Below are 26,411 nucleotides of genomic sequence, written 5' to 3' on the forward strand. Positions count from 1 at the left end.
ACGGACGAAATATGACAATAAAACATGCTCAGCTCGTAGGCCTACAATTTAACTAGTTGCATTTAAATAGTCGCTAAATTACTTCTGGAAAAACTCGGGTCCGTCCGGGATTTGATCCCGGGACCACTAACGCCCGAAGCGAGTAACATACTCCTAGACCAACGGACGAAGTATGACACAGAAACATGCTCAGCTCGTAGGCCTACAATTTAATTAGGTGCATTTAAATAGACGCTAAATTACTTCTGCAAAACTAGTTTCCGTCCAGGATTTGAACCCGGGACCACTCACACCCGAAGCGAGTATCATACCCCTACACCAACGGACCATGTATGACCCTGAAACATGCTCATCCCCTAGGCCTACCTTGATGTTAGTTGCGTTTAAATAGTCACTAAATTACTTCTGGTAAAACTCGGGTCCGTCCGGGATTTGAACCCGGGACCACTCACACCCTAAGCGAGTACCATACCCTTAGACCAACGGACGAAAAATGACAATAAAACATGCTCAGCTCGTAGGCCTAAAATTTAACTAGTTGCATTTAAATAGTCGCTAAATTACTTCTGGAAAAACTCGGGTCCGTCCGGGATTTGATCCCGGGACCACTCACGCCCGAAGCGAGTATCATACCCCTAGACCAACGGACGAAGTATGACAATGAAACATGCTCAGCTCGTAGGCCTGCAATTTAATTAGTTGCATTTAAATAGACGCTAAATTACTTCTGCAAAACTCGGTTCCGTCAAGGATTTGAACCCGGGACCACTCACACCCAAAGCGAGTATCATACCCCTACACCAACGGACCATGTATGACCCTGAAACATGCTCATCCCCTAGGCCTACCTTGATGTTAGTTGCGTTTAAATAGTCACTAAAATACTTCTGGTAAAACTCGGGTCCGTCCGGGATTTGAACCCGGGACCACTCACACCCTAAGCGAGTACCATACCCTTAGACCAACGGACGAAAAATGACAATAAAACATGCTCAGCTCGTAGGCCTAAAATTTAACTAGTTGCATTTAAATAGTCGCTAAATTACTTCTGGAAAAACTCGGGTCCGTCCGGGATTTGAACCCGGGACCACTCACACCCTAATCGAGTATCATACCCCTAGACCAACGGACGAAGTATGACAATGAAACATGCTCAGCTCGTAGGCCTGCAATTTAATTAGTTGCATTTAAATAGACGCTAAATTACTTCTGCAAAACTCGTTTCCGTCCAGGATTTGAACCCGGGACCACTCACACCTGAAGCGAGTACCATACCCTTAGACCAACGGACGAAATATGACAATAAAACATGCTCAGCTCGTAGGCCTACAATTTAACTAGTTGCATTTAAATAGTCGCTAAATTACTTCTGGAAAAACTCGGGTCCGTCCGGGATTTGATCCCGGGACCACTAACGCCCGAAGCGAGTATCATACTCCTAGACCAACGGACGAAGTATGACACAGAAACATGCTCAGCTCGTAGGCCTACAATTTAATTAGGTGCATTTAAATAGACGCTAAATTACTTCTGCAAAACTAGTTTCCGTCCAGGATTTGAACCCGGGACCACTCACACCCGAAGCGAGTATCATACCCCTACACCAACGGACCATGTATGACCCTGAAACATGCTCATCCCCTAGGCCTACCTTGATGTTAGTTGCGTTTAAATAGTCACTAAATTACTTCTGGTAAAACTCGGGTCCGTCCGGGATTTGAACCCGGGTCCACTCACACCCTAAGCGAGTACCATATCCTTAGACCAACGGACGAAAAATGACAATAAAACATGCTCAGCTCGTAGGCCTACAATTTAACTAGTTGCATTTAAATAGTCGCTAAATTACTTCTGGAAAAACTCGGGTCCGTCCGGGATTTGATCCCGGGACCACTCACGCCCGAAGCGAGTATCATACCCCTAGACCAACGGACGAAGTATGACAATGAAACATGCTCAGCTCGTAGGCCTGCAATTTAATTAGTTGCATTTAAATAGACGCTAAATTACTTCTGCAAAACTCGGTTCCGTCAAGGATTTGAACCCGGGACCACTCACACCCAAAGCGAGTATCATACCCCTACACCAACGGACCATGTATGACCCTGAAACATGCTCATCCCCTAGGCCTACCTTGATGTTAGTTGCGTTTAAATAGTCACTAAATTACTATTGGTAAAACTCGGGTCCGTCCGGGATTTGAACCCGGGACCACTCACACCCTAAGCGAGTACCATACCCTTAGACCAAGGGACGAAAAATGACAATAAAACATGCTCAGCTCGTAGGCCTACAATTTAACTAGTTGCATTTAATTAGTCGCTAAATTACTTCTGGAAAAACTCGGGTCCGTCCGGGATTTGAACCCGGGACCACTCACACCCTAAGCGAGTATCATACCCCTAGACCAACGGACGAAGTATGACAATGAAACATGCTCAGCTCGTAGGCCTGCAATTTAATTAGTTGCATTTAAATAGACGCTAAATTACTTCTGCAAAACTCGTTTCCGTCCAGGATTTGAACCCGGGACCACTCACACCCGAAGCGAGTATCATACCCCTACACCAACGGACCATGTATGACCCTGAAACATGCTCATCCCCTAGGCCTACCTTGATGTTAGTTGCGTTTAAATAGTCGCTAAATTACTTCTGGAAAAACTCGGGTCCGTCCGGGATTTGATCCCGGGACCACTCACGCCCGAAGCGAGTATCATACCCCTAGACCAACGGACGAAGTATGACACAGAAACATGCTCAGCTCGTAGGCCTACAATTTAATTAGGTGCATTTAAATAGACGCTAAATTACTTCTGCAAAACTCGTTTCCGTCCAGGATTTGAACCCGAGACCACTCACACCCGAAGCGAGTATCATACCCCTAGACCAACGGACCATGTATGACCCTGAAACATGCTCAGCTCGTAGGCCTGCAATTTAATTAGTTGCATTTAAATAGACGCTAAATTACTTCTGCAAAACTCGGTTCCGTCAAGGATTTGAACCCGGGACCACTCACACCCGAAGCGAGTATCATACTCCTAGACCAACGGACCATGTATGACCCTGAAACATGCTCATCCCGTAGGCCTACCTTGATGTTAGTTGCGTTTAAATAGTCACTAAATTACTTCTGCAAAACTCGTTTCCGTCCGGGATTTGAACCCGGGACCACTCACACCCTAAGCGAGTATCATACCCTTTGACCAACGGACGAAAAATGACAATAAAACATGCTCAGCTCGTAGGCCTACAATTTAACTAGTTGCATTTAAATAGTCGCTAAATTACTTCTGGAAAAACTCGGATCCGTCCGGGATTTGAACCCGGGACCACTCACACCCTAAGCGAGTATCATACCCTTAGACAAACGGACGAAGTGTGACACAGAAACATGCTCAGCTCGTAGGCCTACAATTTAATTAGGTGCATTTAAATAGACGCTAAATTACTTCTGCAAAACTCGGTTCCGTCAAGGATTTGAACCCGGGACCACTCACACCCGAAGCGAGTATCATACCCCTACACCAAAGGACCATGTATGACCCTGAAACATGCTCATCCCCTAGGCCTACCTTGATGTTAGTTGCGTTTAAATAGTCGCTAAATTACTTCTGGAAAAACTCGGGTCCGTCCGGGATTTGATCCCGGGACCACTCACGCCCGAAGCGAGTATCATACCCCTAGACCAACGGACGAAGTATGACACAGAAACATGCTCAGCTCGTAGGCCTACAATTTAATTAGGTGCATTTAAATAGACGCTAAATTACTTCTGCAAAACTCGTTTCCGTCCAGGATTTGAACCCGAGACCACTCACACCCGAAGCGAGTATCATACCCCTAGACCAACGGACCATGTATGACCCTGAAACATGCTCAGCTCGTAGGCCTGCAATTTAATTAGTTGCATTTAAATAGACGCTAAATTACTTCTGCAAAACTCGGTTCCGTCAAGGATTTGAACCCGGGACCACTCACACCCGAAGCGAGTATCATACTCCTAGACCAACGGACCATGTATGACCCTGAAACATGCTCATCCCGTAGGCCTACCTTGATGTTAGTTGCGTTTAAATAGTCACTAAATTACTTCTGCAAAACTCGTTTCCGTCCGGGATTTGAACCCGGGACCACTCACACCCTAAGCGAGTATCATACCCTTTGACCAACGGACGAAAAATGACAATAAAACATGCTCAGCTCGTAGGCCTACAATTTAACTAGTTGCATTTAAATAGTCGCTAAATTACTTCTGGAAAAACTCGGGTCCGTCCGGGATTTGAACCCGGGACCACTCACACCCGAAGCGAGTATCATACCCCTACACCAACGGACCATGTATGACCCTGAAACATGCTCATCCCCTAGGCCTACCTTGATGTTAGTTGCGTTTAAATAGTCGCTAAATTACTTCTGGAAAAACTCGGGTCCGTCCGGGATTTGATCCCGGGACCACTCACGCCCGAAGCGAGTATCATACCCCTAGACCAACGGACGAAGTATGACACAGAAACATGCTCAGCTCGTAGGCCTACAATTTAATTAGGTGCATTTAAATAGACGCTAAATTACTTCTGCAAAACTCGTTTCCGTCCAGGATTTGAACCCGAGACCACTCACACCCGAAGCGAGTATCATACCCCTAGACCAACGGACCATGTATGACCCTGAAACATGCTCAGCTCGTAGGCCTGCAATTTAATTAGTTGCATTTAAATAGACGCTAAATTACTTCTGCAAAACTCGGTTCCGTCAAGGATTTGAACCCGGGACCACTCACACCCGAAGAGAGTATCATACTCCTAGACCAACGGACCATGTATGACCCTGAAACATGCTCATCCCGTAGGCCTACCTTGATGTTGGTTGCGTTTAAATAGTCACTAAATTACTTCTGCAAAACTCGTTTCCGTCCGGGATTTGAACCCGGGACCACTCACACCCGAAGAGAGTATCATACTCCTAGACCAACGGACCATGTATGACCCTGAAACATGCTCATCCCCTAGGCCTACCTTGATGTTAGTTGCGTTTAAATAGTCACTAAATTACTTCTGGTAGAACTCGGGTCCGTCCGGGATTTGAACCCGGGACCGCTCACACCCTAAGCGAGTATCATACCCCTAGACCAACGGACGAAGTATGACAATGAAACATGCTCAGCTCGTAGGCCTGCAATTTAATTAGTTGCATTTAAATAGACGCTATATTACTTCTGCAAAACTCGTTTCCGTCCAGGATTTGAACCCGGGACCACTCACACCCGAAGCGAGTACCATACCCTTAGACCAACGGACGAAAAATGACAATAAAACATGCTCAGCTCGTAGGCCTACAATTTAACTAGTTGCATTTAAATAGTCGCTAAATTACTTCTGGAAAAACTCGGATCCGTCCGGGATTTGAACCCGGGACCACTCACACCCTAAGCGAGTATCATACCCTTAGACAAACGGACGAAGTGTGACACAGAAACATGCTCAGCTCGTAGGCCTACAATTTAATTAGGTGCATTTAAATAGACGCTAAATTACTTCTGCAAAACTCGGTTCCGTCAAGGATTTGAACCCGGGACCACTCACACCCGAAGCGAGTATCATACCCCTACACCAACGGACCATGTATGACCCTGAAACATGCTCATCCCCTAGGCCTACCTTGATGTTAGTTGCGTTTAAATAGTCACTAAATTACTTCTGGAAAAACTCGGGTCCGTCCGGGATTTGAACCCGGGACCACTCACACCCTAATCGAGTATCATACCCCTAGACCAACGGACGAAGTATGACAATGAAACATGCTCAGCTCGTAGGCCTGCAATTTAATTAGTTGCATTTAAATAGACGCTAAATTACTTCTGCAAAACTCGTTTCCGTCCAGGATTTGAACCCGGGACCACTCACACCCGAAGCGAGTACCATACCCTTAGACCAACGGACGAAATATGACAATAAAACATGCTCAGCTCGTAGGCCTACAATTTAACTAGTTGCATTTAAATAGTCGCTAAATTACTTCTGGAAAAACTCGGGTCCGTCCGGGATTTGATCCCGGGACCACTAACGCCCGAAGCGAGTATCATACTCCTAGACCAACGGACGAAGTATGACACAGAAACATGCTCAGCTCGTAGGCCTACAATTTAATTAGGTGCATTTAAATAGACGCTAAATTACTTCTGCAAAACTAGTTTCCGTCCAGGATTTGAACCCGGGACCACTCACACCCGAAGCGAGTATCATACCCCTACACCAACGGACCATGTATGACCCTGAAACATGCTCATCCCCTAGGCCTACCTTGATGTTAGTTGCGTTTAAATAGTCACTAAATTACTTCTGGTAAAACTCGGGTCCGTCCGGGATTTGAACCCGGGTCCACTCACACCCTAAGCGAGTACCATATCCTTAGACCAACGGACGAAAAATGACAATAAAACATGCTCAGCTCGTAGGCCTACAATTTAACTAGTTGCATTTAAATAGTCGCTAAATTAATTCTGGAAAAACTCGGGTCCGTCCGGGATTTGATCCCGGGACCACTCACGCCCGAAGCGAGTATCATACCCCTAGACCAACGGACGAAGTATGACAATGAAACATGCTCAGCTCGTAGGCCTGCAATTTAATTAGTTGCATTTAAATAGACGCTAAATTACTTCTGCAAAACTCGGTTCCGTCAAGGATTTGAACCCGGGACCACTCACACCCAAAGCGAGTATCATACCCCTACACCAACGGACCATGTATGACCCTGAAACATGCTCATCCCCTAGGCCTACCTTGATGTTAGTTGCGTTTAAATAGTCACTAAATTACTTCTGGTAAAACTCGGGTCCGTCCGGGATTTGAACCCGGGACCACTCACACCCTAAGCGAGTACCATACCCTTAGACCAACGGACGAAAAATGACAATAAAACATGCTCAGCTCGTAGGCCTAAAATTTAACTAGTTGCATTTAAATAGTCGCTAAATTACTTCTGGAAAAACTCGGGTCCGTCCGGGATTTGAACCCGGGACCACTCACACCCTAATCGAGTATCATACCCCTACAACAACGGACCATGTATGACCCTGAAACATGCTCATCCCCTAGGCCTACCTTGATGTTAGTTGCGTTTAAATAGTCACTAAATTACTTCTGGTAGAACTCGGGTACGTCCGGGATTTGAACCCGGGACCGCTCACACCCTAAGCGAGTACCATACCCTTAGACCAACGGACGAAAAATGACAACAAAACATGCTCAGCTCGTAGGCCTACAATTTAACTAGTTGCATTTAAATAGTCGCTAAATTACTTCTGGAAAAACTCGGGTCCGTCCGGGATTTGATCCCGGGACCACTCACGCCCGAAGCGAGTATCATACCCCTAGACCAACGGACGAAGTATGACAATGAAACATGCTCAGCTCGTAGGCCTGCAATTTAATTAGTTGCATTTAAATAGACGCTAAATTACTTCTGCAAAACTCGTTTCCGTCCAGGATTTGAACCCGGGACCACTCACACCCGAAGCGAGTACCATACCCTTAGACCAACGGACGAAAAATGACAATAAAACATGCTCAGCTCGTAGGCCTACAATTTAACTAGTTGCATTTAAATAGTCGCTAAATTACTTCTGGAAAAACTCGGATCCGTCCGGGATTTGAACCCGGGACCACTCACACCCTAAGCGAGTATCATACCCTTAGACAAACGGACGAAGTGTGACACAGAAACATGCTCAGCTCGTAGGCCTACAATTTAATTAGGTGCATTTAAATAGACGCTAAATTACTTCTGCAAAACTCGGTTCCGTCAAGGATTTGAACCCGGGACCACTCACACCCGAAGCGAGTATCATACCCCTACACCAACGGACCATGTATGACCCTGAAACATGCTCATCCCCTAGGCCTACCTTGATGTTAGTTGCGTTTAAATAGTCACTAAATTACTTCTGGAAAAACTCGGGTCCGTCCGGGATTTGAACCCGGGACCACTCACACCCTAATCGAGTATCATACCCCTAGACCAACGGACGAAGTATGACAATGAAACATGCTCAGCTCGTAGGCCTGCAATTTAATTAGTTGCATTTAAATAGACGCTAAATTACTTCTGCAAAACTCGTTTCCGTCCAGGATTTGAACCCGGGACCACTCACACCCGAAGCGAGTACCATACCCTTAGACCAACGGACGAAATATGACAATAAAACATGCTCAGCTCGTAGGCCTACAATTTAACTAGTTGCATTTAAATAGTCGCTAAATTACTTCTGGAAAAACTCGGGTCCGTCCGGGATTTGATCCCGGGACCACTAACGCCCGAAGCGAGTATCATACTCCTAGACCAACGGACGAAGTATGACACAGAAACATGCTCAGCTCGTAGGCCTACAATTTAATTAGGTGCATTTAAATAGACGCTAAATTACTTCTGCAAAACTAGTTTCCGTCCAGGATTTGAACCCGGGACCACTCACACCCGAAGCGAGTATCATACCCCTACACCAACGGACCATGTATGACCCTGAAACATGCTCATCCCCTAGGCCTACCTTGATGTTAGTTGCGTTTAAATAGTCACTAAATTACTTCTGGTAAAACTCGGGTCCGTCCGGGATTTGAACCCGGGTCCACTCACACCCTAAGCGAGTACCATATCCTTAGACCAACGGACGAAAAATGACAATAAAACATGCTCAGCTCGTAGGCCTACAATTTAACTAGTTGCATTTAAATAGTCGCTAAATTACTTCTGGAAAAACTCGGGTCCGTCCGGGATTTGATCCCGGGACCACTCACGCCCGAAGCGAGTATCATACCCCTAGACCAACGGACGAAGTATGACAATGAAACATGCTCAGCTCGTAGGCCTGCAATTTAATTAGTTGCATTTAAATAGACGCTAAATTACTTCTGCAAAACTCGGTTCCGTCAAGGATTTGAACCCGGGACCACTCACACCCAAAGCGAGTATCATACCCCTACACCAACGGACCATGTATGACCCTGAAACATGCTCATCCCCTAGGCCTACCTTGATGTTAGTTGCGTTTAAATAGTCACTAAATTACTTCTGGTAAAACTCGGGTCCGTCCGGGATTTGAACCCGGGACCACTCACACCCTAAGCGAGTACCATACCCTTAGACCAACGGACGAAAAATGACAATAAAACATGCTCAGCTCGTAGGCCTAAAATTTAACTAGTTGCATTTAAATAGTCGCTAAATTACTTCTGGAAAAACTCGGGTCCGTCCGGGATTTGAACCCGGGACCACTCACACCCTAATCGAGTATCATACCCCTACAACAACGGACCATGTATGACCCTGAAACATGCTCATCCCCTAGGCCTACCTTGATGTTAGTTGCGTTTAAATAGTCACTAAATTACTTCTGGTAGAACTCGGGTACGTCCGGGATTTGAACCCGGGACCGCTCACACCCTAAGCGAGTACCATACCCTTAGACCAACGGACGAAAAATGACAACAAAACATGCTCAGCTCGTAGGCCTACAATTTAACTAGTTGCATTTAAATAGTCGCTAAATTACTTCTGGAAAAACTCGGGTCCGTCCGGGATTTGATCCCGGGACCACTCACGCCCGAAGCGAGTATCATACCCCTAGACCAACGGACGAAGTATGACAATGAAACATGCTCAGCTCGTAGGCCTGCAATTTAATTAGTTGCATTTAAATAGACGCTAAATTACTTCTGCAAAACTCGTTTCCGTCCAGGATTTGAACCCGGGACCACTCACACCCGAAGCGAGTACCATACCCTTAGACCAACGGACGAAAAATGACAATAAAACATGCTCAGCTCGTAGGCCTACAATTTAACTAGTTGCATTTAAATAGTCGCTAAATTACTTCTGGAAAAACTCGGATCCGTCCGGGATTTGAACCCGGGACCACTCACACCCTAAGCGAGTATCATACCCTTAGACAAACGGACGAAGTGTGACACAGAAACATGCTCAGCTCGTAGGCCTACAATTTAATTAGGTGCATTTAAATAGACGCTAAATTACTTCTGCAAAACTCGGTTCCGTCAAGGATTTGAACCCGGGACCACTCACACCCGAAGCGAGTATCATACCCCTACACCAACGGACCATGTATGACCCTGAAACATGCTCATCCCCTAGGCCTACCTTGATGTTAGTTGCGTTTAAATAGTCACTAAATTACTTCTGGTAAAACTCGGGTCCGTCCGGGATTTGAACCCGGGACCACTCACACCCTAAGCGAGTACCATACCCTTAGACCAACGGACGAAAAATGACAATAAAACATGCTCAGCTCGTAGGCCTAAAATTTAACTAGTTGCATTTAAATAGTCGCTAAATTACTTCTGGAAAAACTCGGGTCCGTCCGGGATTTGAACCCGGGACCACTCACACCCTAATTGAGTATCATACCCCTAGACCAACGGACGAAGTATGACAATGAAACATGCTCAGCTCGTAGGCCTGCAATTTAATTAGTTGCATTTAAATAGACGCTAAATTACTTCTGCAAAACTCGTTTCCGTCCAGGATTTGAACCCGGGACCACTCACACCCGAAGCGAGTACCATACCCTTAGACCAACGGACGAAATATGACAATAAAACATGCTCAGCTCGTAGGCCTACAATTTAACTAGTTGCATTTAAATAGTCGCTAAATTACTTCTGGAAAAACTCGGGTCCGTCCGGGATTTGATCCCGGGACCACTAACGCCCGAAGCGAGTATCATACTCCTAGACCAACGGACGAAGTATGACACAGAAACATGCTCAGCTCGTAGGCCTACAATTTAATTAGGTGCATTTAAATAGACGCTAAATTACTTCTGCAAAACTAGTTTCCGTCCAGGATTTGAACCCGGGACCACTCACACCCGAAGCGAGTATCATACCCCTACACCAACGGACCATGTATGACCCTGAAACATGCTCATCCCCTAGGCCTACCTTGATGTTAGTTGCGTTTAAATAGTCACTAAATTACTTCTGGTAAAACTCGTGTCCGTCCGGGATTTGAACCCGGGTCCACTCACACCCTAAGCGAGTACCATATCCTTAGACCAACGGACGAAAAATGACAATAAAACATGCTCAGCTCGTAGGCCTACAATTTAACTAGTTGCATTTAAATAGTCGCTAAATTACTTCTGGAAAAACTCGGGTCCGTCCGGGATTTGATCCCGGGACCACTCACGCCCGAAGCGAGTATCATACCCCTAGACCAACGGACGAAGTATGACAATGAAACATGCTCAGCTCGTAGGCCTGCAATTTAATTAGTTGCTTTTAAATAGACGCTAAATTACTTCTGCAAAACTCGGTTCCGTCAAGGATTTGAACCCGGGACCACTCACACCCAAAGCGAGTATCATACCCCTACACCAACGGACCATGTATGACCCTGAAACATGCTCATCCCCTAGGCCTACCTTGATGTTAGTTGCGTTTAAATAGTCACTAAATTACTTCTGGTAAAACTCGGGTCCGTCCGGGATTTGAACCCGGGACCACTCACACCCTAAGCGAGTACCATACCCTTAGACCAACGGACGAAAAATGACAATAAAACATGCTCAGCTCGTAGGCCTAAAATTTAACTAGTTGCATTTAAATAGTCGCTAAATTACTTCTGGAAAAACTCGGGTCCGTCCGGGATTTGAACCCGGGACCACTCACACCCTAATCGAGTATCATACCCCTAGACCAACGGACGAAGTATGACAATGAAACATGCTCAGCTCGTAGGCCTGCAATTTAATTAGTTGCATTTAAATAGACGCTAAATTACTTCTGCAAAACTCGTTTCCGTCCAGGATTTGAACCCGGGACCACTCACACCCGAAGCGAGTACCATACCCTTAGACCAACGGACGAAATATGACAATAAAACATGCTCAGCTCGTAGGCCTACAATTTAACTAGTTGCATTTAAATAGTCGCTAAATTACTTCTGGAAAAACTCGGGTCCGTCCGGGATTTGATCCCGGGACCACTAACGCCCGAAGCGAGTATCATACTCCTAGACCAACGGACGAAGTATGACACAGAAACATGCTCAGCTCGTAGGCCTACAATTTAATTAGGTGCATTTAAATAGACGCTAAATTACTTCTGCAAAACTAGTTTCCGTCCAGGATTTGAACCCGGGACCACTCACACCCGAAGCGAGTATCATACCCCTACACCAACGGACCATGTATGACCCTGAAACATGCTCATCCCCTAGGCCTACCTTGATGTTAGTTGCGTTTAAATAGTCACTAAATTACTTCTGGTAAAACTCGGGTCCGTCCGGGATTTGAACCCGGGTCCACTCACACCCTAAGCGAGTACCATATCCTTAGACCAACGGACGAAAAATGACAATAAAACATGCTCAGCTCGTAGGCCTAAAATTTAACTAGTTGCATTTAAATAGTCGCTAAATTACTTCTGGAAAAACTCGGGTCCGTCCGGGATTTGAACCCGGGACCACTCACACCCTAATCGAGTATCATACCCCTAGACCAACGGACGAAGTATGACAATGAAACATGCTCAGCTCGTAGGCCTGCAATTTAATTAGTTGCATTTAAATAGACGCTAAATTACTTCAGCAAAACTCGTTTCCGTCCAGGATTTGAACCCGGGACCACTCACACCCGAAGCGAGTACCATACCCTTAGACCAACGGACGAAATATGACAATAAAACATGCTCAGCTCGTAGGCCTACAATTTAACTAGTTGCATTTAAATAGTCGCTAAATTACTTCTGGAAAAACTCGGGTCCGTCCGGGATTTGATCCCGGGACCACTAACGCCCGAAGCGAGTATCATACTCCTAGACCAACGGACGAAGTATGACACAGAAACATGCTCAGCTCGTAGGCCTACAATTTAATTAGGTGCATTTAAATAGACGCTAAATTACTTCTGCAAAACTAGTTTCCGTCCAGGATTTGAACCCGGGACCACTCACACCCGAAGCGAGTATCATACCCCTACACCAACGGACCATGTATGACCCTGAAACATGCTCATCCCCTAGGCCTACCTTGATGTTAGTTGCGTTTAAATAGTCACTAAATTACTTCTGGTAAAACTCGGGTCCGTCCGGGATTTGAACCCGGGTCCACTCACACCCTAAGCGAGTACCATATCCTTAGACCAACGGACGAAAAATGACAATAAAACATGCTCAGCTCGTAGGCCTACAATTTAACTAGTTGCATTTAAATAGTCGCTAAATTACTTCTGGAAAAACTCGGGTCCGTCCGGGATTTGATCCCGGGACCACTCACGCCCGAAGCGAGTATCATACCCCTAGACCAACGGACGAAGTATGACAATGAAACATGCTCAGCTCGTAGGCCTGCAATTTAATTAGTTGCATTTAAATAGACGCTAAATTACTTCTGCAAAACTCGGTTCCGTCAAGGATTTGAACCCGGGACCACTCACACCCAAAGCGAGTATCATACCCCTACACCAACGGACCATGTATGACCCTGAAACATGCTCATCCCCTAGGCCTACCTTGATGTTAGTTGCGTTTAAATAGTCACTAAATTACATCTGGTAAAACTCGGGTCCGTCCGGGATTTGAACCCGGGACCACTCACACCCTAAGCGAGTACCATACCCTTAGACCAACGGACGAAAAATGACAATAAAACATGCTCAGCTCGTAGGCCTACAATTTAACTAGTTGCATTTAATTAGTCGCTAAATTACTTCTGGAAAAACTCGGGTCCGTCCGGGATTTGAACCCGGGACCACTCACACCCTAAGCGAGTATCATACCCTTAGACCAACGGACGAAGTATGACACAGAAACATGCTCAGCTCGTAGGCCTACAATTTAATTAGGTGCATTTACATAGACGCTAAATTACTTCTGCAAAACTCGTTTCCGTCCAGGATTTGAACCCGGGACCACTCACACCCGAAGCGAGTATCATACCCCTAGACCAACGGACCATGTATGACCCTGAAACATGCTCATCCCCTAGGCCTACCTTGATGTTAGTTGCGTTTAAATAGTCACTAAATTACTTCTGGTAAAACTCGGGTCCGTCCGGGATTTGAACCCGGGTCCACTCACACCCTAAGCGAGTATCATACCCCTAGACCAACGGACGAAGTATGACCCTGAAACATGCTCATCCCCTAGGCCTACCTTGATGTTCGTTGCGTTTAAATAGTCACTAAATTACTTCTGGTAAAACTCGGGTCCGTCCGGGATTTGAACCCGGGACCACTCACACCCTAAGCGAGTACCATACCCTTAGACCAACGGACGAAAAATGACAATAAAACATGCTCAGCTCGAAGGCCTACAATTTAACTAGTTGCATTTAAATAGTCGCTAAATTACTTCTGGAAAAACTAGGGTCCGTCCGGGATTTGATCCCGGGACCACTCACGCCCGAAGCGAGTATCATACCCCTAGACCAACGGACGAAGTATGACAATGAAACATGCTCAGCTCGTAGGCCTGCAATTTAATTAGTTGCATTTAAATAGACGCTAAATTACTTCTGCAAAACTCGTTTCCGTCCAGGATTTGAACCCGGGACCACTCACACCCGAAGCGAGTACCATACCCTTAGACCAACGGACGAAAAATGACAATAAAACATGCTCAGCTCGTAGGCCTACAATTTAACTAGTTGCATTTAAATAGTCGCTAAATTACTTCTGGAAAAACTCGGATCCGTCCGGGATTTGAACCCGGGACCACTCACACCGTAAGCGAGTATCATACCCTTAGACCAACGGACGAAGTATGACACAGAAACATGCTCAGCTCGTAGGCCTACAATTTAATTAGGTGCATTTAAATAGACGCTAAATTACTTCTGCAAAACTCGGTTCCGTCAAGAATTTGAACCCGGGACCACTCACACCCGAAGCGAGTATCATACCCCTACACCAACGGACCATGTATGACCCTGAAACATGCTCATCCCCTAGGCCTACCTTGATGTTAGTTGCGTTTAAATAGTCACTAAATTACTTCTGGTAAAACTCGGGTCCGTCCGGGATTTGAACCCGGGACCACTCACACCCTAAGCGAGTACCATACCCTTAGACCAACGGACGAAAAATGACAATAAAACATGCTCAGCTCGTAGGCCTACAATTTAACTAGTTGCATTTAAATAGTCGCTAAATTACTTCTGGAAAAACTCGGGTCCGTCCGGGACTTGAACCCGGGACCACTCACACCCTAAGCGAGTATCATACCACTAGACCAACGGACGAAGTATGACAATGAAACATGCTCAGCTCGTAGGCCTGCAATTTAATTAGTTGCATTTAAATAGACGCTAAATTACTTCTGCAAAACTCGGTTCCGTCAAGGATTTGAACCCGGGACCACTCACACCCGAAGCGAGTATCATACCCCTACACCAACGGACCATGTATGACCCTGAAACTAGCTCATCCCCTAGGCCTACCTTGATGTTAGTTGCGTTTAAATAGTCACTAAATTACTTCTGGTAAAACTCGGGTCCGTCCGGGATTTGAACCCGGGACCACTTACACCCTAAGCGAGTACCATACCCTTAGACCAACGGACGAAAAATGACAATAAAACATGCTCAGCTCGTAGGCCTACAATTTAACTAGTTGCATTTAAATAGTCGCTAAATTACTTCTGGAAAAACTCGGGTCCGTCCGGGACTTGAACCCGGGACCACTCACACCCTAAGCGAGTATCATACCCCTAGACCAACGGACGAAGTATGACAATGAAACATGCTCAGCTCGTAGGCCTGCAATTTAATTAGTTGCATTTAAATAGACGCTAAATTACTTCTGCAAAACTCGTTTCCGTCCAGGATTTGAACCCTGGACCACTCACACCCGAAGCGAGTACCATACCCTTAGACCAACGGACGAAAAATGACAATAAAACATGCTCAGCTCGTAGGCCTACAATTTAACTAGTTGCATTTAAATAGTCGCTAAATTACTTCTGGAAAAACTCGGGTCCGTCCGGGATTTGAACCCGGGACCACTCACACCCTAAGCGAGTATCATACCCTTAGACCAACGGACGAAAAATGACAATGAAACATGCTCAGCTCGTAGGCCTACAATTTAATTAGGTGCATTTAAATAGTCGCTAAATTACATCTGCAAAAGTCGGCTTCCTCCGGGATTTGAACCCGGGACCACTCGCACCCTAAGCGAGTATCGTACCCCTAGACCAACGGACCATGTGTGTTACATAACAACCCGCTCAACTTATAGGCCTACCCTGTAGTTAGTTGCATTTAAATAGTCACTAATTCACTTCTGCAAAAACTCGGGTCCGTGCGGGATTTGATCCCGGGACCACTCACGCCCGAAGCGAGTATCATACCCCTAGACCAACGGACGAAGTATGACAATAAAACATGCTCAGCTCGTAGGCCTGCAATTTAATTAGTTGCATTTAAATAGACGCTAAATTACTTCTGCAAAACTCGGTTCCGTCAAGAATTTGAACCCGGGACCACTCACACCCGAAGCGAGTATCATACCCCTACACCAACGGACCATGTATGACCCTGAAACATGCTCATCCCCTAGGCCTACCTTGATGTTAGTTGCGTTTAAATAGTCACTAAATTACTTCTGGTAAAACTCGGGTCCGTCCGGGATTTGAACCCGGGACCACTCACACCCTAAGCGAGTACCATACCCTTAGACCAACGGACGAAAAATGACAATAAAACATGCTCAGCTCGTAGGCCTACAATTTAACTAGTTGCATTTAAATAGTCGCTAAATTACTTCTGGAAAAACTCGGGTCCGTCCGGGACTTGAACCCGGGACCACTCACACCCTAAGCGAGTATCATACCCCTAGACCAACGGACGAAGGATGACAATGAAACATGCTCAGCTCGTAGGCCTGCAATTTAATTAGTTGCATTTAAATAGACGCTAAATTACTTCTGCAAAACTCGGTTCGGTCAAGGATTTGAACCCGGGACCACTCACACCCGAAGCGAGTATCATACCCCTACACCAACGGACCATGTATGACCCTGAAACATGCTCATCCCCTAGGCCTACCTTGATGTTAGTTGCGTTTAAATAGTCACTAAATTACTTCTGGTAAAACTCGGGTCCGTCCGGGATTTGAACCCGGGACCACTCACACCCTAAGCGAGTACCATACCCTTAGACCAACGGACGAAAAATGACAATAAAACATGCTCAGCTCGTAGGCCTATAATTTAACTAGTTGCATTTAAATAGTCGCTAAATTACTTCTGGAAAAACTCGGGTCCGTCCGGGATTTGATCCCGGGACCACTCAAACCCGAAGCGAGTATCATACCCCTAGACCAACGGACGAAGTATGACAATGAAACATGCTCAGCTCGTAGGCCTGCAATTTAATTAGTTGCATTTAAATAGACGCTAAATTACTTCTGCAAAACTCGTTTCCGTCCAGGATTTGAACCCGGGACCACTCACACCCGAAGCGAGTATCATACCCCTACACCAACGGACCATGTATGACCCTGAAACATGCTCATCCCCTAGGCCTACCTTGATGTTAGTTGCGTTTAAATAGTCACTAAATTACTTCTGGTAAAACTCGGGTACGTCCGGGACTTGAACCCTGGACCACTCACACCCTAAGCGAGTATCATACCCCTAGACCAACGGAAGAAAAATGACAATAAAACATGCTCAGCTCGTAGGCCTACAATTTAACTAGTTGCATTTAAATAGTCGCTAAATTACTTCTGGAAAAACTCGGGTACGTCCGGGACTTGAACCCGGGACCACTCACACCCTAAGCGAGTATCATACCCCTAGACCAACGGACGAAAAATGACAATAAAACATGCTTAGCTCGTAGGCCTACAATTTAACTAGTTGCATTTAAATAGTCGCTAAATTACTTCTGGAAAAACTCGGGTACGTCCGGGACTTGAACCCGGGACCACTCACACCCTAAGCGAGTATCATACCCCTAGACCAACGGACGAAGTATGACAATGAAACATGCTCAGCTCGTAGGCCTGCAATTTAATTAGTTGCATTTAAATAGACGCTAAATTACTTCTGCAAAACTCGTTTCCGTCCAGGATTTGAACCCGGGACCACTCACACCCGAAGCGAGTACCATACCCTTAGACCAACGGACGAAAAATGACAATAAAACATGCTCAGCTCGTAGGCCTACAATTTAACTAAATGCATTTAAATAGTCGCTAAATTACTTCTGGAAAAACTCGGGTCCGTCCGGGATTTGAACCCGGGACCACTCACACCCTAAGCGAGTATCATACCCTTAGACCAACGGACGAAAAATGACAACGAAACATGCTCAGCTCGTAGGCCTACAATTTAATTAGGTGCATTTAAATAGTCGCTAAATTACATCTGCAAAAGTCGGCTTCCTCCGGGATTTGAACCCGGGACCACTCGCACCCTAAGCGAGTATCGTACCCCTAGACCAACGGACCATGTGTGTTACATAACAACCCGCTCAACTTATAGGCCTACCCTGTAGTTAGTTGCATTTAAATAGTCACTAATTCACTTCTGCAAAAACTCGGGTCCGTGCGGGATTTGATCCCGGGACCACTCACGCCCGAAGCGAGTATCATACCCCTAGACCAACGGACGAAGTATGACAATAAAACATGCTCAGCTCGTAGGCCTGCAATTTAATTAGTTGCATTTAAATAGACGCTAAATTACTTCTGCAAAACTCGTTTCCGTCCAGGATTTGAACCCGGGACCACTCACACCCGAAGCGAGTATCATACCCCTAGACCAACGGACCACGTGTGTAACTAAAACATGCTCAACTCATAGGCCTACCCTGTAGTTAGTTGCATTTAAATAGTCACTAATTGACTTCTGCAAAAACAAGCGAGTATCATACCCCTAGACCAACGGACCATGTATGACCCTGAAACATGCTCAGCTCGTAGGCCTGCAATGTAATTAGTTGCATTTAAATAGACTCTAAATTACTTCTGCAAAACTCGGTTCCGTCCAGGATTTGAACCCGGGACCACTCACGCCCGAAGCGAGTATCATACCCCTAGACCAACGGACGAAGTATGACAATAAAACATGCTCAGCTCGTAGGCCTGCAATTTAATTAGTTGCATTTAAATAGACGCTCAATTACCTCTGCAAAACTCGTTTCCGTCCAGGATTTGAACCCGGGACCACTCACACCCGAAGCGAGTATCATACCCGAAGCGAGTATCATACCCCTAGACCAACGGACCACGTGTGTAACTAAAACATGCTCAACTCATAGGCCTACCCTGTAGTTAGTTGCATTTAAATAGTCACTAATTGACTTCTGCAAAAACAAGCGAGTATCATACCCCTAGACCAACGGACCATGTATGACCCTGAAACATGCTCAGCTCGTAGGCCTGCAATGTAATTAGTTGCATTTAAATAGACTCTAAATTACTTCTGCAAAACTCGGTTCCGTCCAGGATTTGAACCCGGGACCACTCACACCCGAAGCGAGTATTATACCCCTAGACCAACGGACCATGTATGACCCTGAAACATGCTCATCCCCTAGGCCTACCTTGATGTTAGTTGCGTTTAAATAGTCACTAAATTACTTCTGGTAAAACTCGGGTCCGTCCGGGATTTGAACCCGGGACCACTCACACCCTAAGCGAGTACCATACCCTTAGACCAACGGACGAAAAATGACAATAAAACATGCTCAGCTCGTACGCCTACAATTTAACTAGTTGCATTTAAATAGTCGCTAAATTACTTCTGCAAAACTCGGTTCCGTCCAGGATTTGAACCCTTGAACACTCACACCCGAAGCGAGTATCATACCCCTAGACCAACGGACCACGTATGACCCTGAAACATGCTCAGCTCGTAGGCCTGCAATTGAATTAGTTGCATTTAAATAGACGCTAAATTACTTCTGCAAAACTCGGTTCCGTCAAGAATTTGAACCCGGGACCACTCACACCCGAAGCGAGTATCATACCCCTACACCAACGGACCATGTATGACCCTGAAACATGCTCATCCCCTAGGCCTACCTTGATGTTAGTTGCGTTTAAATAGTCACTAAATTACTTCTGGTAAAACTCGGGTCCGTCCGGGATTTGAACCCGGGACCACTCACACCCTAAGCGAGTACCATACCCTTAGACCAACGGACGAAAAATGACAATAAAACATGCTCAGCTCGTAGGCCTACAATTTAACTAGTTGCATTTAAATAGTCGCTAAATTACTTCTGGAAAAACTCGGGTCCGTCCGGGACTTGAACCCGGGACCACTCACACCCTAAGCGAGTATCATACCCCTAGACCAACGGACGAAGTATGACAATGAAACATGCTCAGCTCGTAGGCCTGCAATTTAATTAGTTGCATTTAAATAGACGCTAAATTACTTCTGCAAAACTCGGTTCCGTCAAGGATTTGAACCCGGGACCACTCACACCCGAAGCGAGTATCATACCCCTACACCAACGGACCATGTATGACCCTGAAACATGCTCATCCCCTAGGCCTACCTTGATGTTAGTTGCGTTTAAATAGTCACTAAATTACTTCTGGTAAAACTCGGGTCCGTCCGGGATTTGAACCCGGGACCACTCACACCCTAAGCGAGTACCATACCGTTAGACCAACGGACGAAAAATGACAATAAAACATGCTCAGCTCGTACGCCTACAATTTAACTAGTTGCATTTAAATAGTCGCTAAATTACTTCTGCAAAACTCGGTTCCGTCCAGGATTTGAACCCTTGAACACTCACACCCGAAGCGAGTATCATACCCCTAGACCAACGGACCACGTATGACCCTGAAACATGCTCAGCTCGTAGGCCTGCAATTTAATTAGTTGCATTTAAATAGACTCTAAATTACATCTGCAAAAGTCGGCTTCCTCCGGGATTTGAACCCGGGACCACTCGCACCCTAAGCGAGTATCGTACCCCTAGACCAACGGACCATGTGTGTTACATAACAACCCGCTCAACTTATAGGCCTACCCTGTAGTTAGTTGCATTTAAATAGTCACTAATTCACTTCTGCAAAAACTCGGGTCCGTGCGGGATTTGATCCCGGGACCACTCACGCCCGAAGCGAGTATCATACCCCTAGACCAACGGACGAAGTATGACAATAAAACATGCTCAGCTCGTAGGCCTGCAATTGAATTAGTTGCATTTAAATAGACGCTAAATTACTTCTGCAAAACTCGGTTCCGTCAAGAATTTGAACCCGGGACCACTCACACCCGAAGCGAGTATCATACCCCTACACCAACGGACCATGTATGACCCTGAAACATGCTCATCCCCTAGGCCTACCTTGATGTTAGTTGCGTTTAAATAGTCACTAAATTACTTCTGGTAAAACTCGGGTCCGTCCGGGATTTGAACCCGGGACCACTCACACCCTAAGCGAGTACCATACCCTTAGACCAACGGACGAAAAATGACAAGAAAACATGCTCAGCTCGTAGGCCTAAAATTTAACTAGTTGCATTTAAATAGTCGCTAAATTACTTCTGGAAAAACTCGGGTCCGTCCGGGACTTGAACCCGGGACCACTCACACCCTAAGCGAGTATCATACCCCTAGACCAACGGACGAAGTATGACAATGAAACATGCTCAGCTCGTAGGCCTGCAATTTAATTAGTTGCATTTAAATAGACGCTAAATTACTTCTGCAAAACTCGGTTCCGTCAAGGATTTGAACCCGGGACCACTCACACCCGAAGCGAGTATCATACCCCTACACCAACGGACCATGTATGACCCTGAAACATGCTCATCCCCTAGGCCTACCTTGATGTTAGTTGCGTTTAAATAGTCACTAAATTACTTCTGGTAAAACTCGGGTCCGTCCGGGATTTGATCCCGGGACCACTCACGCCCGAAGCGAGTATCATACCCCTAGACCAACGGACGAAGTATGACAATGAAACATGCTCAGCTCGTAGGCCTGCAATTTAATTAGTTGCATTTAAATAGACGCTAAATTACTTCTGCAAAACTCGTTTCCGTCCAGGATTTTAACCCGGGACCACTCACACCCGAAGCGAGTACCATACCCTTAGACCAACGGACGAAAAATGACAATAAAACATGCTCAGCTCGTAGGCCTACAATTTAACTAGTTGCATTTAAATAGTCGCTAAATTACTTCTGGAAAAACTCGGACCCGTCCGGGATTTGAACCCGGGACCACTCACACCGTAAGCGAGTATCATACCCTTAGACCAACGGACGAAGTATGACACAGAAACATGCTCAGCTCGTAGGCCTACAATTTAACTAGTTGCGTTTAAATAGTCGCTAAATTACTTCTGCAAAACTCGGTTCCGTCCAGGATTTGAACCCTTGAACACTCACACCCGAAGCGAGTATCATACCCCTAGACCAACGGACCACGTATGACCCTGAAACATGCTCAGCTCGTAGGCCTGCAATTGAATTAGTTGCATTTAAATAGACGCTAAATTACTTCTGCAAAACTCGGTTCCGTCAAGAATTTGAACCCGGGACCACTCACACCCGAAGCGAGTATCATACCCCTACACCAACGGACCATGTATGACCCTGAAACATGCTCATCCCCTAGGCCTACCTTGATGTTAGTTGCGTTTAAATAGTCACTAAATTACTTCTGGTAAAACTCGGGTCCGTCCGGGATTTGAACCCGGGACCACTCACACCCTAAGCGAGTACCATACCCTTAGACCAACGGACGAAAAATGACAATAAAACATGCTCAGCTCGTAGGCCTACAATTTAACTAGTTGCATTTAAATAGTCGCTAAATTACTTCTGGAAAAACTCGGGTCCGTCCGGGACTTGAACCCGGGACCACTCACACCCTAAGCGAGTATCATACCCCTAGACCAACGGACGAAGTATGACAATGAAACATGCTCAGCTCGTAGGCCTGCAATTTAATTAGTTGCATTTAAATAGACGCTAAATTACTTCTGCAAAACTCGGTTCCGTCAAGGATTTGAACCCGGGACCACTCACACCCGAAGCGAGTATCATACCCCTACACCAACGGACCATGTATGACCCTGAAACATGCTCATCCCCTAGGCCTACCTTGATGTTAGTTGCGTTTAAATAGTCACTAAATTACTTCTGGTAAAACTCGGGTCCGTCCGGGATTTGAACCCGGGACCACTCACACCCTAAGCGAGTACCATACCGTTAGACCAACGGACGAAAAATGACAATAAAACATGCTCAGCTCGTACGCCTACAATTTAACTAGTTGCATTTAAATAGTCGCTAAATTACTTCTGCAAAACTCGGTTCCGTCCAGGATTTGAACCCTTCAACACTCACACCCGAAGCGAGTATCATACCCCTAGACCAACGGACCACGTATGACCCTGAAACATGCTCAGCTCGTAGGCCTGCAATTTAATTAGTTGCATTTAAATAGACTCTAAATTACATCTGCAAAAGTCGGCTTCCTCCGGGATTTGAACCCGGGACCACTCGCACCCTAAGCGAGTATCGTACCCCTAGACCAACGGACCATGTGTGTTACATAACAACCCGCTCAACTTATAGGCCTACCCTGTAGTTAGTTGCATTTAAATAGTCACTAATTCACTTCTGCAAAAACTCGGGTCCGTGCGGGATTTGATCCCGGGACCACTCACGCCCGAAGCGAGTATCATACCCCTAGACCAACGGACGAAGTATGACAATAAAACATGCTCAGCTCGTAGGCCTGCAATTGAGTTAGTTGCATTTAAATAGACGCTAAATTACTTCTGCAAAACTCGGTTCCGTCAAGAATTTGAACCCGGGACCACTCACACCCGAAGCGAGTATCATACCCCTACACCAACGGACCATGTATGACCCTGAAACATGCTCATCCCCTAGGCCTACCTTGATGTTAGTTGCGTTTAAATAGTCACTAAATTACTTCTGGTAAAACTCGGGTCCGTCCGGGATTTGAACCCGGGACCACTCACACCCTAAGCGAGTACCATACCCTTAGACCAACGGACGAAAAATGACAAGAAAACATGCTCAGCTCGTAGGCCTAAAATTTAACTAGTTGCATTTAAATAGTCGCTAAATTACTTCTGGAAAAACTCGGGTCCGTCCGGGACTTGAACCCGGGACCACTCACACCCTAAGCGAGTATCATACCCCTAGACCAACGGACGAAGTATGACAATGAAACATGCTCAGCTCGTAGGCCTGCAATTTAATTAGTTGCATTTAAATAGACGCTAAATTACTTCTGCAAAACTCGGTTCCGTCAAGGATTTGAACCCGGGACCACTCACACCCGAAGCGAGTATCATACCCCTACACCAACGGACCATGTATGACCCTGAAACATGCTCATCCCCTAGGCCTACCTTGATGTTAGTTGCGTTTAAATAGTCACTAAATTACTTCTGGTAAAACTCGGGTCCGTCCGGGATTTGATCCCGGGACCACTCACGCCCGAAGCGAGTATCATACCCCTAGACCAACGGACGAAGTATGACAATGAAACATGCTCAGCTCGTAGGCCTGCAATTTAATTAGTTGCATTTAAATAGACGCTAAATTACTTCTGCAAAACTCGTTTCCGTCCAGGATTTGAACCCGGGACCACTCACACCCGAAGCGAGTACCATATTCTTAGACCAACGGACGAAAAATGACAATAAAACATGCTCAGCTCGTAGGCCTACAATTTAACTAGTTGCATTTAAATAGTCGCTAAATTACTTCTGGAAAAACTCGGATCCGTCCGGGATTTGAACCCGGGACCACTCACACCGTAAGCGAGTATCATACCCTTAGACCAACGGACGAAGTATGACACAGAAACATGCTCAGCTCGTAGGCCTACAATTTAATTAGGTGGATTTAAATAGACGCTAAATTACTTCTGCAAAACTCGGTTCCGTCAAGGATTTGAACCCGGGACCACTCACACCCGAAGCGAGTATCATACCCCTACACCAACGGACCATGTATGACCCTGAAACATGCTCATCCCCTAGGCCTACCTTGATGTTAGTTGCGTTTAAATAGTCACTAAATTACTTCTGGTAAAACTCGGGTCCGTCCGGGATTTGAACCCGGGACCACTCACACCCTAAGCGAGTACCATACCCTTAGACCAACGGACGAAAAATGACAATAAAACATGCTCAGCTCGTAGGCCTACAATTTAACTAGTTGCATTTAAATAGTCGCTAAATTACTTCTGGAAAAACTCGGGTCCGTCCGGGACTTGAACCCGGGACCACTCACACCCTAAGCGAGTATCATACCCCTAGACCAACGGACGAAGTATGACAATGAAACATGCTCAGCTCGTAGGCCTGCAATTTAATTAGTTGCATTTAAATAGACGCTAAATTACTTCTGCAAAACTCGTTTCCGTCCAGGATTTGAACCCGGGACCACTCACACCCGAAGTGAGTACCATACCCTTAGACCAACGGACGAAAAATGACAATAAAACATGCTCAGCTCGTAGGCCTACAATTTAACTAGTTGCATTTAAATAGTCGCTAAATTACTTCTGGAAAAACTCGGGTCCGTCCGGGATTTGAACCCGGGACCACTCACACCCTAAGCGAGTATCATACCCCTAGACCAACGGACGAAGTATGACAATGAAACATGCTCAGCTCGTAGGCCTGCAATTTAATTAGTTGCATTTAAATAGACGCTAAATTACTTCTGCAAAACTCGGTTCCGTCAAGGATTTGAACCCGGGACCACTCACACCCGAAGCGAGTATCATACCCCTACACCAACGGACCATGTATGACCCTGAAACATGCTCATCCCCTAGGCCTACCTTGATGTTAGTTGCGTTTAAATAGTCACTAAATTACTTCTGGTAAAACTCGGGTCCGTCCGGGATTTGAACCCGGGACCACTCACACCCTAAGCGAGTACCATACTGTTAGACCAACGGACGAAAAATGACAATAAAACATGCTCAGCTCGTAGGCCTACAATTTAACTAGTTGCATTTAAATAGTCGCTAAATTACTTCTGGAAAAACTCGGGTCCGTCCGGGATTTGATCCCGGGACCACTCACGCCCGAAGCGAGTATCATACCCCTAGACCAACGGACGAAGTATGACAATGAAACATGCTCAGCTCGTAGGCCTGCAATTTAATTAGTTGCATTTAAATAGACGCTAAATTACTTCTGCAAAACTCGTTTCCGTCCAGGATTTGAACCCGGGACCACTCACACCCGAAGCGAGTACCATACCCTTAGACCAACGGACGAAAAATGACAATAAAACATGCTCAGCTCGTAGGCCTACAATTTAACTAGTTGCATTTAAATAGTCGCTAAATTACTTCTGGAAAAACTCGGATCCGTCCGGGATTTGAACCCGGGACCACTCACACCGT

The 26,411-nt window shown here is 45.9% G+C and overlaps 12 non-coding genes across 12 annotated transcripts; all 12 read right to left on the reverse strand.

Moving 5' to 3' along the window:
* Positions 1-2,343: 2,343 nt before the first annotated feature.
* On the reverse strand, positions 2,344-2,417 carry TRNAP-AGG (transfer RNA proline (anticodon AGG)). The gene has a single exon. It is a non-coding gene; the product is annotated as a tRNA-Pro (tRNA).
* A 1,852-nt stretch (positions 2,418-4,269) lies between these two features.
* Positions 4,270-4,341, reverse strand: TRNAP-CGG (transfer RNA proline (anticodon CGG)). Its single transcript has one exon. It is a non-coding gene; the product is annotated as a tRNA-Pro (tRNA).
* A 9,723-nt stretch (positions 4,342-14,064) lies between these two features.
* TRNAP-AGG (transfer RNA proline (anticodon AGG)) lies at positions 14,065-14,138 on the reverse strand. The gene has a single exon. It is a non-coding gene; the product is annotated as a tRNA-Pro (tRNA).
* Positions 14,139-15,189: 1,051 nt separating this feature from the next.
* Positions 15,190-15,263, reverse strand: TRNAP-AGG (transfer RNA proline (anticodon AGG)). The gene has a single exon. It is a non-coding gene; the product is annotated as a tRNA-Pro (tRNA).
* A 408-nt stretch (positions 15,264-15,671) lies between these two features.
* Positions 15,672-15,745, reverse strand: TRNAP-AGG (transfer RNA proline (anticodon AGG)). Its single transcript has one exon. It is a non-coding gene; the product is annotated as a tRNA-Pro (tRNA).
* Positions 15,746-16,797: 1,052 nt separating this feature from the next.
* Positions 16,798-16,871, reverse strand: TRNAP-AGG (transfer RNA proline (anticodon AGG)). The gene has a single exon. It is a non-coding gene; the product is annotated as a tRNA-Pro (tRNA).
* A 3,394-nt stretch (positions 16,872-20,265) lies between these two features.
* On the reverse strand, positions 20,266-20,339 carry TRNAP-AGG (transfer RNA proline (anticodon AGG)). The gene has a single exon. It is a non-coding gene; the product is annotated as a tRNA-Pro (tRNA).
* A 1,212-nt stretch (positions 20,340-21,551) lies between these two features.
* On the reverse strand, positions 21,552-21,625 carry TRNAP-AGG (transfer RNA proline (anticodon AGG)). The gene has a single exon. It is a non-coding gene; the product is annotated as a tRNA-Pro (tRNA).
* A 1,210-nt stretch (positions 21,626-22,835) lies between these two features.
* TRNAP-AGG (transfer RNA proline (anticodon AGG)) lies at positions 22,836-22,909 on the reverse strand. The gene has a single exon. It is a non-coding gene; the product is annotated as a tRNA-Pro (tRNA).
* Positions 22,910-24,121: 1,212 nt separating this feature from the next.
* Positions 24,122-24,195, reverse strand: TRNAP-AGG (transfer RNA proline (anticodon AGG)). The gene has a single exon. It is a non-coding gene; the product is annotated as a tRNA-Pro (tRNA).
* Positions 24,196-25,245: 1,050 nt separating this feature from the next.
* Positions 25,246-25,319, reverse strand: TRNAP-AGG (transfer RNA proline (anticodon AGG)). Its single transcript has one exon. It is a non-coding gene; the product is annotated as a tRNA-Pro (tRNA).
* A 247-nt stretch (positions 25,320-25,566) lies between these two features.
* On the reverse strand, positions 25,567-25,640 carry TRNAP-AGG (transfer RNA proline (anticodon AGG)). Its single transcript has one exon. It is a non-coding gene; the product is annotated as a tRNA-Pro (tRNA).
* Positions 25,641-26,411: the final 771 nt, after the last annotated feature.

This window comes from Phalangium opilio, unplaced genomic scaffold (genome assembly GCF_054372755.1).
Source record: "Phalangium opilio isolate 3A_F unplaced genomic scaffold, DU_Popi_V2 ptg000090l_1, whole genome shotgun sequence".
Taxonomy (NCBI): Eukaryota; Metazoa; Arthropoda; class Arachnida; order Opiliones; family Phalangiidae; genus Phalangium; species Phalangium opilio.